Here is a 15,293-nt window from a genome sequence, read left to right as displayed (position 1 = left end):
TAAACTGTGACATGAGAGCCCATTATAGGTGTCACTATAAGTTGCCTAGAATCCTGATAGGGTGGTAATGTTAGAGGTCTCGCTTGGAATTACACGGTGCACAGAAACACCCCAGAGCTGTTATGTTTTTCCTGGAGACTTCATTCGCTACAAGTAGCTGAAATCTTTGAGGAAAACAGCGAGGAGAGAATGGGCAATTACCCTGGGAATCAGTCTAAGAATAACCTATTTAAAGTTCCTGCAGTACTCTGTCGATTGTGTTCTCTAGCTTTAACTTAGTAAGGAATTTGGTGGTCATTTAAAAGATGGCAGATGTGAGATATAACTGAAAGAGTGGCAAATACTTTATTTCAAAACTTGAGATACAGAGGGTTGGGGGACAGCAGGATTTCACTTGTGGACACTCATTCAGCCCAGCCACGATAAACCCTGGTAGTCCATCCACCCCTGTACCTCTGGGTCACAGTGATGGTGGCCCTTCCCTATTTAGGACATAGCGACTGTAACTGGATCTCTCTGCTAGGCTCCTAGGCAGGGACAACTTCAATGACCTTGACGCATAGAGAAAAATCTCCCTGAGTGGGAAAGCCATTTATTTTTTGTTTGCACACAAAAAACACGAAATGCGCCCAAAAATGTGGCACACTCTCGACATTCCCCTCTGCATTCAGAGCATAGCAGGATATACTGAAGGCATAGACATTCCAGCGAGGCAGGTGGGTATGTGGATCTTGTTCAAGGAAGCCTGCTTATGTGGCGTGCAATCTGCAAAAGAACAGGCCTTCATTTGTTATGTTGTGTTTCTTTGCACAATAGTTATGCTATTTGGAATGACATGGAAGACACTGAATGGTGTAGAGGGGTCGTGCTTGGTGTGTATCATGTGTTCTCGTTAGTGTGGTCTCTTGTCTATTTGTGCACAGTCTATATGGATAGCAAGTGCTATTGCGAGCACCATTATAACTGAGGATATGGAAGTCAGGTTTCGGGCTGAGGTTGAGGGATTATGCACTGGTATCTCTGCCACGAATACTCTTGGCCTAGGCTCGAGAACTGGGCAGTCTTTAAACACCTGTTTAGAGGGCAATACACCCATGTGTTCCTTATCAGGTTGTCTTATAAATTCGAGGTCCACATTAAACATGTTTACCAAAGTAGCATCTGATACTTGAGACCCGGTATTCCTTACTGAAAAAGTGGATTAATGATACTCCTCTTCCAGATAAACCCATAGCTGTTCCTCCAGGATTCTCAGCTGCACATCTATATCGACTAGACCAGAGGGGAGGTGGGGTCGTGACCATTCACCTCTACCATTTTGACTGCTCAACTTCTAAACTGGACAGGATGGTTGATGTGGAAGGAGTTGTGTTTCTGTCTGAATTTCAGCGAACTGCACCCACCTTATCTATCGCCCTCCAGGATATTCCTCGGAATTCCAAGCTCCCTGACAGATTTTCGTGCCCCACTGTGTTTCTAGTAGTCTAATTTTACAGCACTTTGTGACTTTAACATGCACAGTGATGATAATAATAGTGCACCTGCTGGAGCTTTGATAGACACCCTTTTGGCTCTATTCCAGGTGGTCAGAGCACCACTTATTAGGTAGGCTATGTCTTAAATCTTGTTTTTTTCAATTTCTCTTCTTTATCAGTAGGGTTTCCTCTTCCTATCACTTGGTCAGATCATTTTCTTGTGTTTTTTAAGCATGCAACAGAGGCTTCTCTTAGTCATATTCAACCTAAGCTCACACAACCCCAGACAAGATTGATGATTAAAATGTTACACTACAATTACAATCTTCTAAGCCAATACCGATAGGGGCCATGGCAGAAGATGTAACTTTAATTTGTATTTGGCTATTAGCGGCCATTCACCCAATTGATTTGTGGAGAATTAAACCCTCTCCTTGGACAAAAACCATCAGCTGCTTGGTTTTGGCTGATCTGATTGAAAACGTAACTGTAAAATATTAGAAAGAGTCTGTGAAAGAAGTTATAATTCTGCTGACAAAGCCTTCTACAAACCTGCTCTACAATAAAATCATAGAGCCACATGAAATACTCAGACTGACTTTTTCTCTCAGCAAATTAACTTAGCAGCAACTGCTCCCAGAGATGTTTTCAAAATAGCCAAACCTTTTCTTTTCTTGCTCCAGTGCTTGCAATCGTGTTTACCTGAGAGAGAATCTTGCTCTACTTTCTTCAAAATTAAATTGAGAAAATCGAGCAAAAAATGTAGGTATCTGCGGGTAATCCAGAATCCATAGTTATACTTCACTATGGGCCAGATGTAGCAAAGGGTTTTACCCATTCTGTGTCTATGGGAAAATGTGTTTGTACATATGGCCCTATGTTACCTCTGCTTCGTGTTCTTCTGTAGCTGAATTTAATCATATCCCACTGGAAGAGTCGGTGCAAGTGATGACGCAGAAAAGAGGGTCCTACATATAAACGCACATATCATGTAACCAAAATCGTATAATGTAGTGTGATTTTAGTATAGAAAATGATGTATGAGGGAAATTGTGCCCTCGGAGTAGTTTGTCAATATTATAAACATGCTTTATTAATCATGGAGAATTGAAAAATGTATTAATCCGTCATAATTGCAAATGTGTGTTATGATTTCTTATTGAAACTGTATGTGCTTAGCTTACATTTAGTGGAGGCTTTGGCCTAGTTGCCTGGTCTCAAATTCTAACTGCGTGGCTTTTCCTTGAACTAATGTAACATATATTCACGTTTAAAGTTGTATTTTTCCAATAGAGATGACTAATACACTTATCTCCAAGGTTTCGTACTAGGCCAGTTTCATCCCCTTTGAAGCAAGGTCAGTCTCTGCAGGTGCGGACAATAAGAGTACTGATATCGAAGTAATTGGCAAGCCATGTTACAACTTGTGTTCCAAGGCTCCAGGGACAATGTATGCATAAATGAGTACTAGTAGAAAGACATTTTTCATTGGTCAATTTGAAGCCACCTTATGAACCCTCCAATGGAAGACCCTGCAGAATTTGGAATGTTTCTTACTTAAACCCACTGGACAAAGGGAAGTCAGCCATTTTCCTTGATGCCATCTTTGAAGCCGAATGGCAGACGCCATCTTAGACGACATCTTGATGCCCTTTTCTCTATTACTGAGAAAGAGAGACTTTGAGAATTCTCACCCTAGAGACTTTAACTTTAAATTGCCCCGTCTTGCCTATGCAGTAACTTTGCACATTCTCCTTGCTGCTGCAAGGAAACTTGCCCTTTGAAATTCTGCCCCATGCTGATCGAACCGGTACCTGAAGGACGAAGATATTCTTGAATGCTGATTGTAATTGGTAATTATGAAAGGATAATTGTATTATGCATTGTGTTTTTCCCTCTAGGTACCAACTGCTATTTTGATAGGGCCCAAGCTAGAAGTTTTCCAAATTTGTGTTGACTAAATACGTTTTGCATAAAGCCCACACATGTCAATGCTAATTAGAGGTTAGTCGAGGTATGAACTTGATGCACCATGCTAAATTGAAATCTTGTCATGCTGACCGATGTATGAAATTAGTCAAATTCAGTTGCTTATATTAGTGATTTGTATTGCCATAACTGAATGTACCATTATGCAGATATTTCGTAGATTGCGTTTCTTTCGCCGCTATGGACAGCTAGTAATGTTCGTATACATATATCATTTGGTTTTGAGACTTATATACATTGTGCTAGCTTTGTTAATATAGAGAAATAAATTCACTAACTTTTAATAAACTGGTGTGGTTATTCATGACTGAAAGGTCATGGCACGTCGAATTACCAACTGTTATTGATCCCTAATGAGTTATTTTGATTCATTTACTGAGTATTGACTACCGACTACAATAGTTATTGATTATTAATTTAAGCAACCCGACTATTTGAGGATGAGGTGAGCCCAACTCGGCTAAAAGGTTCACCGACCTCCAACGTGTCCAGGTACAGGTAATTTATAAGGGCTGGACGCGTTATCAGTAGATGGTAGCAGAGATTGATGGTTTCGCTCTTTGGGACCCCATCCGAGCAATAGACGGAGTTAAGTTAGAATTTTCTTTGATAAAACAAGTTGAAGAGATGATGATGCCCTAAGTCCCCAATGACTTTCCCGGGATCTTGGAGCTTGCGAATGGAGGACATGGAGGTGTGAGAATGTTTTCGGCGTTTCTAGTGACGGTATGAGTGAAGTTAGGGTTTTGCGCTTGCACAGCTTATTGCCGCAGATGAATTGAGAAGTTTGTGAGGGTTTTAGGGGGGGTTACGAACTCCAGTTGAAGTTTTAGAGGAGTGTTACTCCAAAGCGTGAGAGTAGGGAAGTCGTCGAACTTCACATGTGTGTAGCGCTTTGTGCATAAAATTGTCCATGTTGTTGTTGATGTTGAGACGGGCCCTGCGAGGTCAAGAGACTCCGGAGTATGTTGAAAAGTGTATGAGACACTTGATTGATGTTGTAATCTGTTCGTTTTAGTAGGTTGATCGGGCGTGGTCAACAAGTTGGTATGAATTGAGGTGTGAAAGAAAAATTTCGACTTTGAGATTTGACGAATTCTAAAGCGCGCTAGAATAGTTCATTGATCAGTTGAGAGTAAAGTTTGCGGGTCAAATTTTACTTGCGAAAGTGGGAGTCCGAGAAAGATGGAATAACTGCCGAGGCTAGTGAAAAATCCCTAAGGTTTCTGAAGCGAGTGTGTTACCCTTCCTGTAGTAAACCAACAGATTTGTTTTCTTCTTTTGGTTAGTGCTCGCGATATATTTCAGAAATTAGTTGTGAGTGAAGCTGAATGAAGGAGGATAAGCCGCGGGACCTTGTCAGCCGCAGTGTGTGAGTGTGACGTCACTAGAAGCCGCTCTGGGATAGGTTGGTTGGTGAGAAGGGTCGCGAACGGATTGGACGCATTCCATGAAGCGCAATTGGTGGGGAAAGGGAAGCGAAGAGTATTCCGGGAATTAAAGTCACTTATTGATTACTTATTTGAGAAAAATAAAAGACGGAAAGATGAAATTTTTCAAAGCATTTAAGAGTGCCATGAGGGGAGATACTTACATTAAGGCAAATGTGGGAGAAGAAACACCGCCTGAGGGTACACCAGCTTACATCGTAATTGAAGAAAAGGGTGTGGCACCATGTCTTTGGCTAAAGCAATGGTGCAAATTAACAGAGAAACATAGAAGTGTAGCGTTCCCTATCCATGGGTCATTTAACCTAAGGGTTTTGGAGAATTTAAGATTTGCGCTATACGACATGAAAGTACCTCCAAGGCCAGCACAGTTTGAGGCGCTAGCAATCTGGGAGCTAATAGCTAGAAACCAACAACAAAAGAAATTTGAGACAAGAATAAGAAAAGTAGAAAAGACACTAGCGGATGCTAGATGGGATAGCACACAGAAGGTTAGGAGATCAGACGTACTACAAGGAATTAAATTGTTTCCAGCAATCACTGATGAAACAGAGACGGAGGGAAATAAAGCTACCTATAAAACAAACAGGAGTCAGTCCAGAGATAGGGAGAACAACAGAAACTCGAAAAGGTCAGACGAGTCAGACGATGAGGAGTTTATTATACAATTGCTGAATGATCGCCCGCCACCATATGTGGAAAGCGAAAAAGGATCAAACATTAGTACTGCCCCTCCAGAACCATTACAGGGTAATGTGACACAGAATTTGAGAATATCACAAAGACAGAACGGTCCCGATATGCCTTTTTCACCACAAATACCACAAGTCCAGAGAATATATCCTGACGTTCCTAGATTGAAACCTGTCGATACTTATCAGCCGCAGGTTCAAAGACACTGCTGTGATGAGCATAACTTGGGAACAACTTCTGGCTTAGGGGCTCAGGGGGGACTGAGTTACCAACGACCGACGTTGATTCAAGCCGAATCAACACAAATTTTGATGCCCCAAAAGCAGGTACAAGAAGTGCAGAGGTACACTCGAGTAACAGAGGGCCAGATAGGTATGCCAGCAATGATGAATTATAATGTGGGGATTAACATGCCACAGAACTCAGGGAACAGACAGAATCCAGATGCAATATCTCTGCCTATCACCGTGGGTCCGCCAGTACCACTATATATACAGGCAAACTCAAACGCATGCGACCAAGGGGTAATGGTACAGAGTGAGAAAAGGAGAAGATGCACAGAAAACACTCCAGAAATGACTCCGATAGCAACACTGCCAAATGGATCTGGGTCCTTGTCTGAATATGTCCAATTCCAATTTGTGCTCCGTCGACTGTGGTAAGGTCAAATCCACCACTATTAATACCGTTAACTTCAAAGACTGAAAAGTTACCGCAGCCATCAGTAGCAGTTGACGTAAGCGCTACATTGATGGGACTGAACGCACAACAGCTAACACAATGGTTCAACAACCTGAACTCCCCACAGGGTACATCCAGCGGAAAGGGAGAAGAATACCTGAATAAAATAAGATTGGGCATGGAAGCAGATGAACTAGTAGAGGGAACAATGGGCCTGAACAGGTTAGAGTCATACACAGAAGAAGAGTTGAGATACATGTGCTCCAGGATTACTAGAGAAGTGAGCAACATACATAAGAAGTTACAAGAAATTGCAGACAGAAATGAGATTGACCTAGGTAAGACTAAACACTTGAGCAGAAGTTACAGGCTAGACTTTGAGACAAAAGATTTTGAACACACGAGATCGGCAGGGATGAAGACGCACCTTAAAGAGATACTGCAGAGCGCACAGGTCTGGAGATGTCTAGAAAAATGGGAAAGTAGATGGGTTAAGAAAAAGGACAAAAAGAAAGAAAGTACCCCAGATCGGAATGAAAAGGCACAACAGAATGACGACCTGATAACCATGTTGCCAATGAGAGAGACAGCAGGGGGAAAACTTGTACATGTGCCATGGCACAGGTGCAACATTCAATCCTTTACGGATGATTTCCCCAAATTGAGAGAGAAGCCGATTGAATGGTATCAACAGACAGATAGATTTGTGAAACTCGCAAAATGTCTCTGGGAAGACCTGAATACTTTATTTGAAATTGTGGTTCCGGCAGATTTATGGGAAGACTGTAAAAGAGCTGTAGGTTGGCCGACGAGTGAACCAGAAAGAGATAGGGACACAGGTGCACCATCGCCTACGGTAATGAGTTTATACCATAAGGTGATCGAGCACTTGAAAACCAAGGTTGAGTCGAAAAATGTGGATTGGCAGAGGATTGACAGAACAGCACAAGAGGCTAAAGAATCAATACATGCGTACTATGAGAGATTGTTGAAAGCGTTTAAAAATTTCAGTGGCACGGAGACGATTGGGGCAAAGGACATGCTCCATTTCGTGTTCAGATTTGAGGAAGGGTTGAGACCCGAGGTCAGTCAGATAATTAAAATGCATTTGATTTGTTGGCAGTCAAAATCGATCGATGAAGTGTTGAACTATGCAAAATACTGCAGTGATGAGATTGAGACAAAACAGAAAAGGTTGAAGGAAAAGGTGATGGTGATGCAGCTTAGAGCAGCTCAGACAGGTTTGCAAGGTTTGCAAAGTTTTCAACAACAGATGCCGCAGCAGCAACAGCAGGGAAATGCTATGTTTCAGCCGGAGATGAGAGGCAGAGGTCGAGGAGGTTTTGTGAATAATGGTCCTGACATAAATACTGTTATGATTCCAAATGGTATACAGGCAATGAAGAAGGTGATGCCATGTCACACGTGCGGAATCGTCGGGCATTGGAAACGGGAGTGCCCAATGATGGTGCAGGAAGGGGTAGGTCAGCAAAACAATGATGTCAATGCATTTCAGAATATGAGAGGACCGAAATTGAGGGGTCCAAATCCAAATTTCCAGAATAATATGAATCAGATGCAGGGTTTACAACCCATACAACTGCAACAGGTGCAAATGCCCTGAGCGCAAATGGCGCAGTTGCAGCCAATACAACAGCAGTTTCCTATAGTACCTAATCAGCAAATGCAAATACCCTTAGCACCAATGAATCAGCAACAAGTAATGCTTCCTCAACAGGTCACGGGTCAAGTAATGAACCAAAATGACACAGTACACCAATTACCTTTACACAGTGAGGATGAAATAAACGATGTATGGGAGAGTGAAAGTTCAGATGAGGAGGGAAATTGTATGCTTGCAGCATCTTTGGAAGTTGATCAAAAGGGTCCGTATGTGGAAGGAAGAGTTATGGGTCATCGTGTTTCATTCTTGGTTGACACCGGAGCTACACGCTCCACTGTTAGAAGCATTGAAGTACCAAATTTGCCACTTTCAGGGAGGACAGTTCAAGTAGTGGGAGTAGCAAATAGGTGTAACGCAGCGCTCTGATGCGGCGTCTCTTTCTGTCCTCGCGGGTGGAACACGCTACCGATATTCGGAGCGCCGTTCTCCGCGTTTTTTGACTATGCTTTCTGGGAAGCATATATTTAGCTCCCGGTCGCGCTACACTTACTTGTAGCCCTTTTTCTTCTTTTATTGTTGGTGGTGGGTTTTTTGTTGGGCCTTTTGCCTGTCTCTATCCATGTTGTGTCCATCTTGTCTTCTTCATGTTTTTGTCCCAGCATGCTCTGTTTTTCTTTTATACTACTTCCTTTTTCCTATACTGGTCTATGGGCTTTTCCCAATCCAAGATGGTGTTACTTCCCTTTCCTGTGATGTCACTTCCCTTTTCTCAGTATATAAGTCAGTCAGTCTTGTTCCTCCTTGCGTTGCAAACACTTCCTTCTGGTTGTGCTGTTCGCTCCTGTTCTTTGTTCCTGCTTTTTTGCCTTGGGAGATTTTTGCCTGTTCTTTGTTCCTGCTCTTTTGCCTTGGGAGATTTTTCCTGTTCTTTGTTCTTCCTTTGCCTTGGATATTTTTGCCTGTTCCTTTTTTCCTGCCTTGTACCCTGGATATTGCCTATTTTTGTTTCCTCTTGTTAAGTCCTGTTTTTTCTTGTTTTCCTTCAGGAGTTCCTGTTAGAGGTTTTTTCCCCAGTGTTGTTTTTTTTTCCCTCTGGGACTCCTTCTGGAGGATACGGTCTGCTTTGGCGTAGCCTGTCAAGCGGCACCGTGGCTACTAGAAGGGGTCGCCCTTATCTGGGAACATCCAGGACCTGTAGAAGACTTGGTGTATTCGCCATTCCGAAATCCAGAGGTGAGAAGTCCAGCGCAGTACGTGACAGATTGCAACGCCAAAAGATTCTGCGTTGCGAGAGCGCCATGGAAGATCCACAGGGAGAGGTGTCAGAAAACGCTCAAGCTATGTTACAGACTGTCCAACAACAAGCCCAAGAGTTACAACAGTTACGGGCAGAGAACACTGTGCTACGACAGGTCTTGTCTTCCCGATCAATGGACATACCACCCGTATCTGCTACTATTCCTCGATATTCCGGAGATCCTTTAAAGATGAAGGAATTTTTGGACGCCCTGACGGTTTTCGTTGCCTTTCGTCCACTCCAGTTTTCTTCGGATAAGACTAAGGTGGGCTATCTGATCAGCGCCTTGTCTGGTCCAGGGCTTGCTTGGGCGACTCCTCTGGTTTCTGCAGATAACCCAGTCCTGGCTAACTATTCCTCTTTCCTGACTGTTTTCAAACAAATGTTTGAGAGACCTGGGGTAGAAGCAGCAGCTGAAGAAGCCTTATGTGACATTCAGCAAGGTAATCAGGATGTACTGCAGTATATAACCCGCTTCAAACAGCTGGCAGCTGAAACCTCCTGGGTAGAACGCACCTTCGTAACCCTTTTCCGCCGAGGCCTGCGTGAAGAAATTAAAGATGAGCTTGTACACTCTTCCCCAGCTTGTTCTTTGAAAGAATTAATGGATCAATCTAAGAACATCGAGTATAGACTTCGAGAGCGCAAGATGGAAAGACGTAGAACTAGAGCTCCATACCAGCCCGGTACCTTCCGTGCTAGCAGTTGGCGAACGGAAGATAGTCCATCTGAAGCCTCTCCACCTCCCTATGAAGAGCCCATGCAGATAGATCTGGTTTGTGGGCCATTGACGGAGCCAGAAAGGGAGGAACGACGACGAAGGGGACTTTGCCTATACTGTGGTAAGGCTGGCCACCTGATCCGTAGTTGTCCGGTACGTCCCTCAAGGCCTGCGGGAAACGCCAGCTCCCGTCCCCTGTAAGGAGGAAGGAGACGGGAGGAGCTGAAGTACCATCAAAATGTTCCTCCAAAGAAAGCATGTCCACCCTGTTTATCCTCTCGGTCAAGTTACAAAGTTCACAAGATCAAGAAGAACATCTTCTGGCTCTCCTTGATTGTGGAGCCAGTGGACTCTATCTGGATGAGACCTGGGCTACAAGTAAAGGAATTCCCCGCATTCCTAAAGAAACCCCTGAGCGGGTTCACACAGTGGATGGCTCTCCGTTAACCTCAGGACCTGCGGTGGCCTCAACTCCTACTCTTTGTTTGACATTTGGGGGGCATCAAGAACACGTTGCCTTTGATCTCATAGCCTCACCAAATCACATCATGATTTTGGGAATTCCCTGGTTAGCCCGACACAACCCCTATATCAATTGGGAAACACGAACTATATCCCTAACGTCTTCATTTTGTCAACAGAATTGTTATTCCACTACTTCCTATTGGACTCCAAAAAGGTCCTGTCAGTCAACTAAGGATAACACTAACTCTATCAATACTATCCAGGGGGTTCCAGATTGTTGTCAGGAATATATCAGGATTTTTCAGAAACCTAGTAATCTCATTTTGCCACCTCATCGCAGTTATGACTGTGCTATTCCTTTAATTCCTGATGAAGTTGTTCCCTTCGGTCGAATGTATTCTCTGACAGACCAAGAAAAGAAGGTGTTAAGGGAATATTTAGACGACAACTTACACAACGGTTTGATTGCTCCTTCCACTTCCCCCGCTGGGTCTCCTCTCTTCTTCGTCCCAAAGAAGACTAAGGATCTGCGTCCTTGTGTGGACTTTCGTGAACTCAACAGAATAACGATTAAGGATCGATATCCACTGCCTTTAATCAGAGATATACTGGATGCCATTCAAGGAGCCAAGATATTTACTAAATTAGACTTACGGGGTGCCTATCATCTCCTTCGGATCAAGGAAGGAGATGAATGGAAGACTGCTTTCCGTACCCCTTTTGGGCACTATGAGTATCGTGTTATGCCCTTTGGACTGACCAACGCCCCTTCTGTTTTTCAACGATTTATGGATTCAGTGTTCTCTGATGTACTCAATCAATATCTAGTCATTTATTTGGATGATATCTTGATATATTCCCGTGATCCTGAGCACCATGTAGATCATGTCATACAAGTCCTGGAAAGACTCAAGAAAAACCAATTGTTTTGTAAACCTGAGAAGTGTGAGTTCCATAAATCTGAAGTAAGGTTTCTTGGGTTTTGTATTAATCAACACGAAATATCCATGGATCCTGACAAGGTCAGTGCCATATTAGATTGGCCTTCTCCAACGTCCATTAAAGAAACGCAATGTTTTCTTGGGTTATCAAACTTTTATTGTCAGTTTATTCAGAACTTTGCCCACCTACAAAGTTTCATAACACAAACAATTAAGAAAGAGAACCTGAAGAAGGGTTTCATTTGGACCAAGGAGGCTGAACATGCGTTTCAAGAATTAAAGACAGCCTTTACCCAAGCACCCGTGTTGCGTCATCCTGACAATACCAAGAAAGTTATCGTCGTGACTGATGCCTCAGACAGAGCTATTGGAGCAGTTCTGCTGCAGAAGCAAGACAATGATGGATTGGAACATCCTATCTTTTATCTGTCGCATATTCTATCAGAGGCTGAACGAAATTATTCTGTACTGGAACGAGAACTACTCGCTCTCAAAGTAGCTTGTAAGGAATGGAGGCATTTCCTGATGGGTTCCAGAGAGCCTTTTGAAGCTAGGACTGATCACCGTAATCTCCAGTGTCTTCGGAGCTTTCAGTGTTGCAACAGTCGTCAGGCTCGATGGGCTTTCTTCTTTAGCCAGTACGGTTTCGTGATCACGTACATACCTGGTTCCCAGAATTTAGTGGCAGATGCCTTATCCCGCAGATATCCTGACATAGCCCAGAACTCCTCTCCACATCTTATTGAGTCTAGCAGGATCATCAGAGCTACTCAATCTTTTCAAGAACGCGTTCAGTCCGAGTACCAGTTTCTGTCTGCTTCAGAATGGGATAAAGTGACTCCTTTTTTGCAGAAGAAGGACAACTACTTCTATCATCAACATGCTCTCTTCCTACCTACCAAGAAAGTGCAGACAGAAGCCCTGCAAATGTGCCATGATTCTCCTATAGCCGGTCATCGAGGTATCAGGAAGACCCAGGAACTGCTTCAGCGATCTTTTTGGTGGCCTTCGCTAAAGACAGACACTGAAACCTATGTGTCAGCATGCCCAGTCTGTGCCCAGACTAAGACACCCCGAACTAAGGTGGCAGGTTTATTAAGACCTTTACCGGTTCCTTCCGCTCCTTGGTGTACTCTATCCACGGATTTCATATGCTCTCTACCTACTTCCTCTGGTAACCAAGTAATCATGGTAACCGTAGATTCATTCACCAAGAAGGCCCATTTTTCAGCCTTGAAGAAACTACCAACGGCCCCAGAAATGAGTCGCATTTTTCTACGAGATATTTTTCGCCTCCATGGTCTTCCTCTAGAGGTCATTTCGGACAGAGGACCTCAATATGTATCATGTTTCTGGAGAGCCTTTTGTGCCTTCTTTAACATTGAGATTTCTTTATCCTCGGGTTTCCATCCACAAACGAATGGGCAAACTGAACGAGTGAATCAAGAACTTCAGCAGTATCTGAGATGTTACTGTAATGCCACACAAAGCAATTGGTCGGAATATCTTGCTCTTGTCGAGTTCTTCTATAACAACACAATACATAGTGCGACCAAGACCACACCCTTTTATTGTACTTATGGATTTCATCCGAGGACTTTCACTACTGTTTCTCGAACATCCTCTTCTGTGCCTGCAGTCACTTCTTTTTCACGACAGATCCGTTGAATCCAGGGCCTACTTCACACTACTCTCCTAGCTTCGAAACAAGCTATGAAGCGAAAGGCGGATCGTTATTGGCAAGCTGCACCTTTGTATCAAGTGGGCACCAAGGTATGGCTTTCTTCCAGATTTCTACCAACCTGGTTTTCCACCAATAAGTTCAAACCACGTTTTTATGAACCCTTTAGAATTTCGCACATCCTGAATCCTGTAGTTGTGCGTCTCCGCTTACCTCATACCTGGAGGGTTCATCCTGTTTTCCATGTGTCCCAGTTAAAACCCTTTGTTCCTGATCCTTACCATCCCCAGTTCCAACGTCCACCTCCTCTTTCTATCAACGGACAGCCTGAGTATGAAGTCCAGGAGATCTGTGATTCCCGAATTTTTCGACGCAAACTACAGTTTTTGGTCCACTGGAAAGGATACCCCCTCAGTGACTGTTCGTGGGAAGATGCTTCCTCCGTCCATTCTCCCCGTTTGGTTCGCCTGTTTTTTGACAATCATCCTGACAAACCTGGAGCCTCGGGGAGGGGACCTACTGTAATGCCGCGCTCTGACGCGGCATCTCTTTCTGTCCTCGCGGGTGGAACACGCTACCGATATTCGGAGCGCCGTTCTCCGCGTTTTTTCACTATGCTTTCTGGGAAGCATATATTTCGCTCCCGGTCGCGCTACTCTTACTTGTTGCCTTTTTTCTTCTTTTATTGTTGGTGGTGGGTTTTTTGTTGGGCCTTTTGCCTGTCTCTATCCATGTTGTGTCCATCTTGTCTTCTTCGTGTTATTGTCCCAGCATGCTCTGTTTTTCTTTTATACTACTTCCTTTTTCCTATACTGGTCTATGGGCTTTTCCCAATCCAAGATGGTGTTACTTCCCTTTCCTGTGATGTCACTTCCCTTTTCTCAGCAAATAAGTTAGTCAGTCTTGTTCCTCCTTGCGTTGCAAACACTTCCTTCTGGTTGTGCTGTTCGCTCCTGTTCTTTGTTCCTGCTTTTTTGCCTTGGGAGATTTTTGCCTGTTCTTTGTTCCTGCTTTTGCCTTGGATATTTTTGCCTGTTCCTTTTTTCCTGCCTTGTACCCTGGATATTGCCTATTTTTGTCTCCTGTTGTCAAGTCCTGTTTTTTCTTGTTTTCCTTCAGGAGTTCCTGTAAGAGGTTTTTTCCCCAGTGTTGGTTTTTTTTCCCTCTGGGACTCCTTCTGGAGGATACGGTCTGCTTTGGCGTAGCCTGTCAAGCGGCACCGTGGCTACTAGAAGGGGTCGCCCTTATCTGGGAACATCCAGGACCTGTAGAAGACTTGGTGTATTCGCCAATCCGAAATCCAGAGGTGAGAAGTCCAGCGCAGTACGTGACAATAGGTACCTGACGAACCCAATCACAGATCCAGTGCAAGTCAGGATCGGTAACTATCAAGGGTCACATAAATTTGTGGTGTGTGACTCAAGCCCGATATCACTGTTAGGGAGAGACCTATTGTGCAAATTGGGATGTTCGATTATGTGCTCAAATAATGGAATTAAAATTCAGACAAACAATGATGGGGAAGAAGAGGACAGTGTAGGAGGGGACGAAGTGGAAACTGTTGGTGAAGAGTATCCCCTGATTACTCTTTACCCAATGCTCACCGAAGCAGATATTCCTGCTGAGTTACGGGAAACAGTCGGAAAGGAAGTATGGGATATGACAGGGAAAGAAGTAGGATTGGTCAAAGGAGTAGAACCAGTGAAAGTGACCGTAAAACCCAGCGTAACTTTTCCTCAGACCCCACAATACCATATGGCGCAAGACACCCTCATGAAAGTCGCCCAACTCATTGATGAGTTTGTAAAACAGGGGGTACTAAAAGAAGTGTTAAGCAGTCCATGCAACTCACCAATTATGGGACTAATAAAACCGAGTGGAAAGGTCCGGATTGTTCAGGATTTGAGGAAGATAAATGACATAATAGTCAAATGTTGTCCCGTAGTACCAAATCCAGCTGTGATAATGTTTCAAGTTTCCTGTGATGCTGAGTGGTTCTCAGTCATCGACCTGTCACAAACATTCTTTTCTGTGCCTCTTCATGAGGACAGCCAATTTCTCTTTTGTTTCAAATTCCTGGACAGGGTCTACAGTTGGTGTCGAATTCCTCAAGGGTTTTCGGAGTCACCATCAATTTTCAATCAGATTCTAAAGAAAGATTTGGAAGCATGGGAATTACCGTTCGAATCAACCTTGGTGCAATACATTGATGATCTGCTAATCGCATCTAAGACAGAAAGTGACTGTACAGCAGATACCATTGCCCTACTGAATCATT

This window comes from Pleurodeles waltl, chromosome 12 (assembly GCF_031143425.1).
Source record: "Pleurodeles waltl isolate 20211129_DDA chromosome 12, aPleWal1.hap1.20221129, whole genome shotgun sequence".
Classification (NCBI taxonomy): domain Eukaryota; kingdom Metazoa; phylum Chordata; class Amphibia; order Caudata; family Salamandridae; genus Pleurodeles; species Pleurodeles waltl.
Note: the sequence above shows the minus strand (reverse complement) of the source record.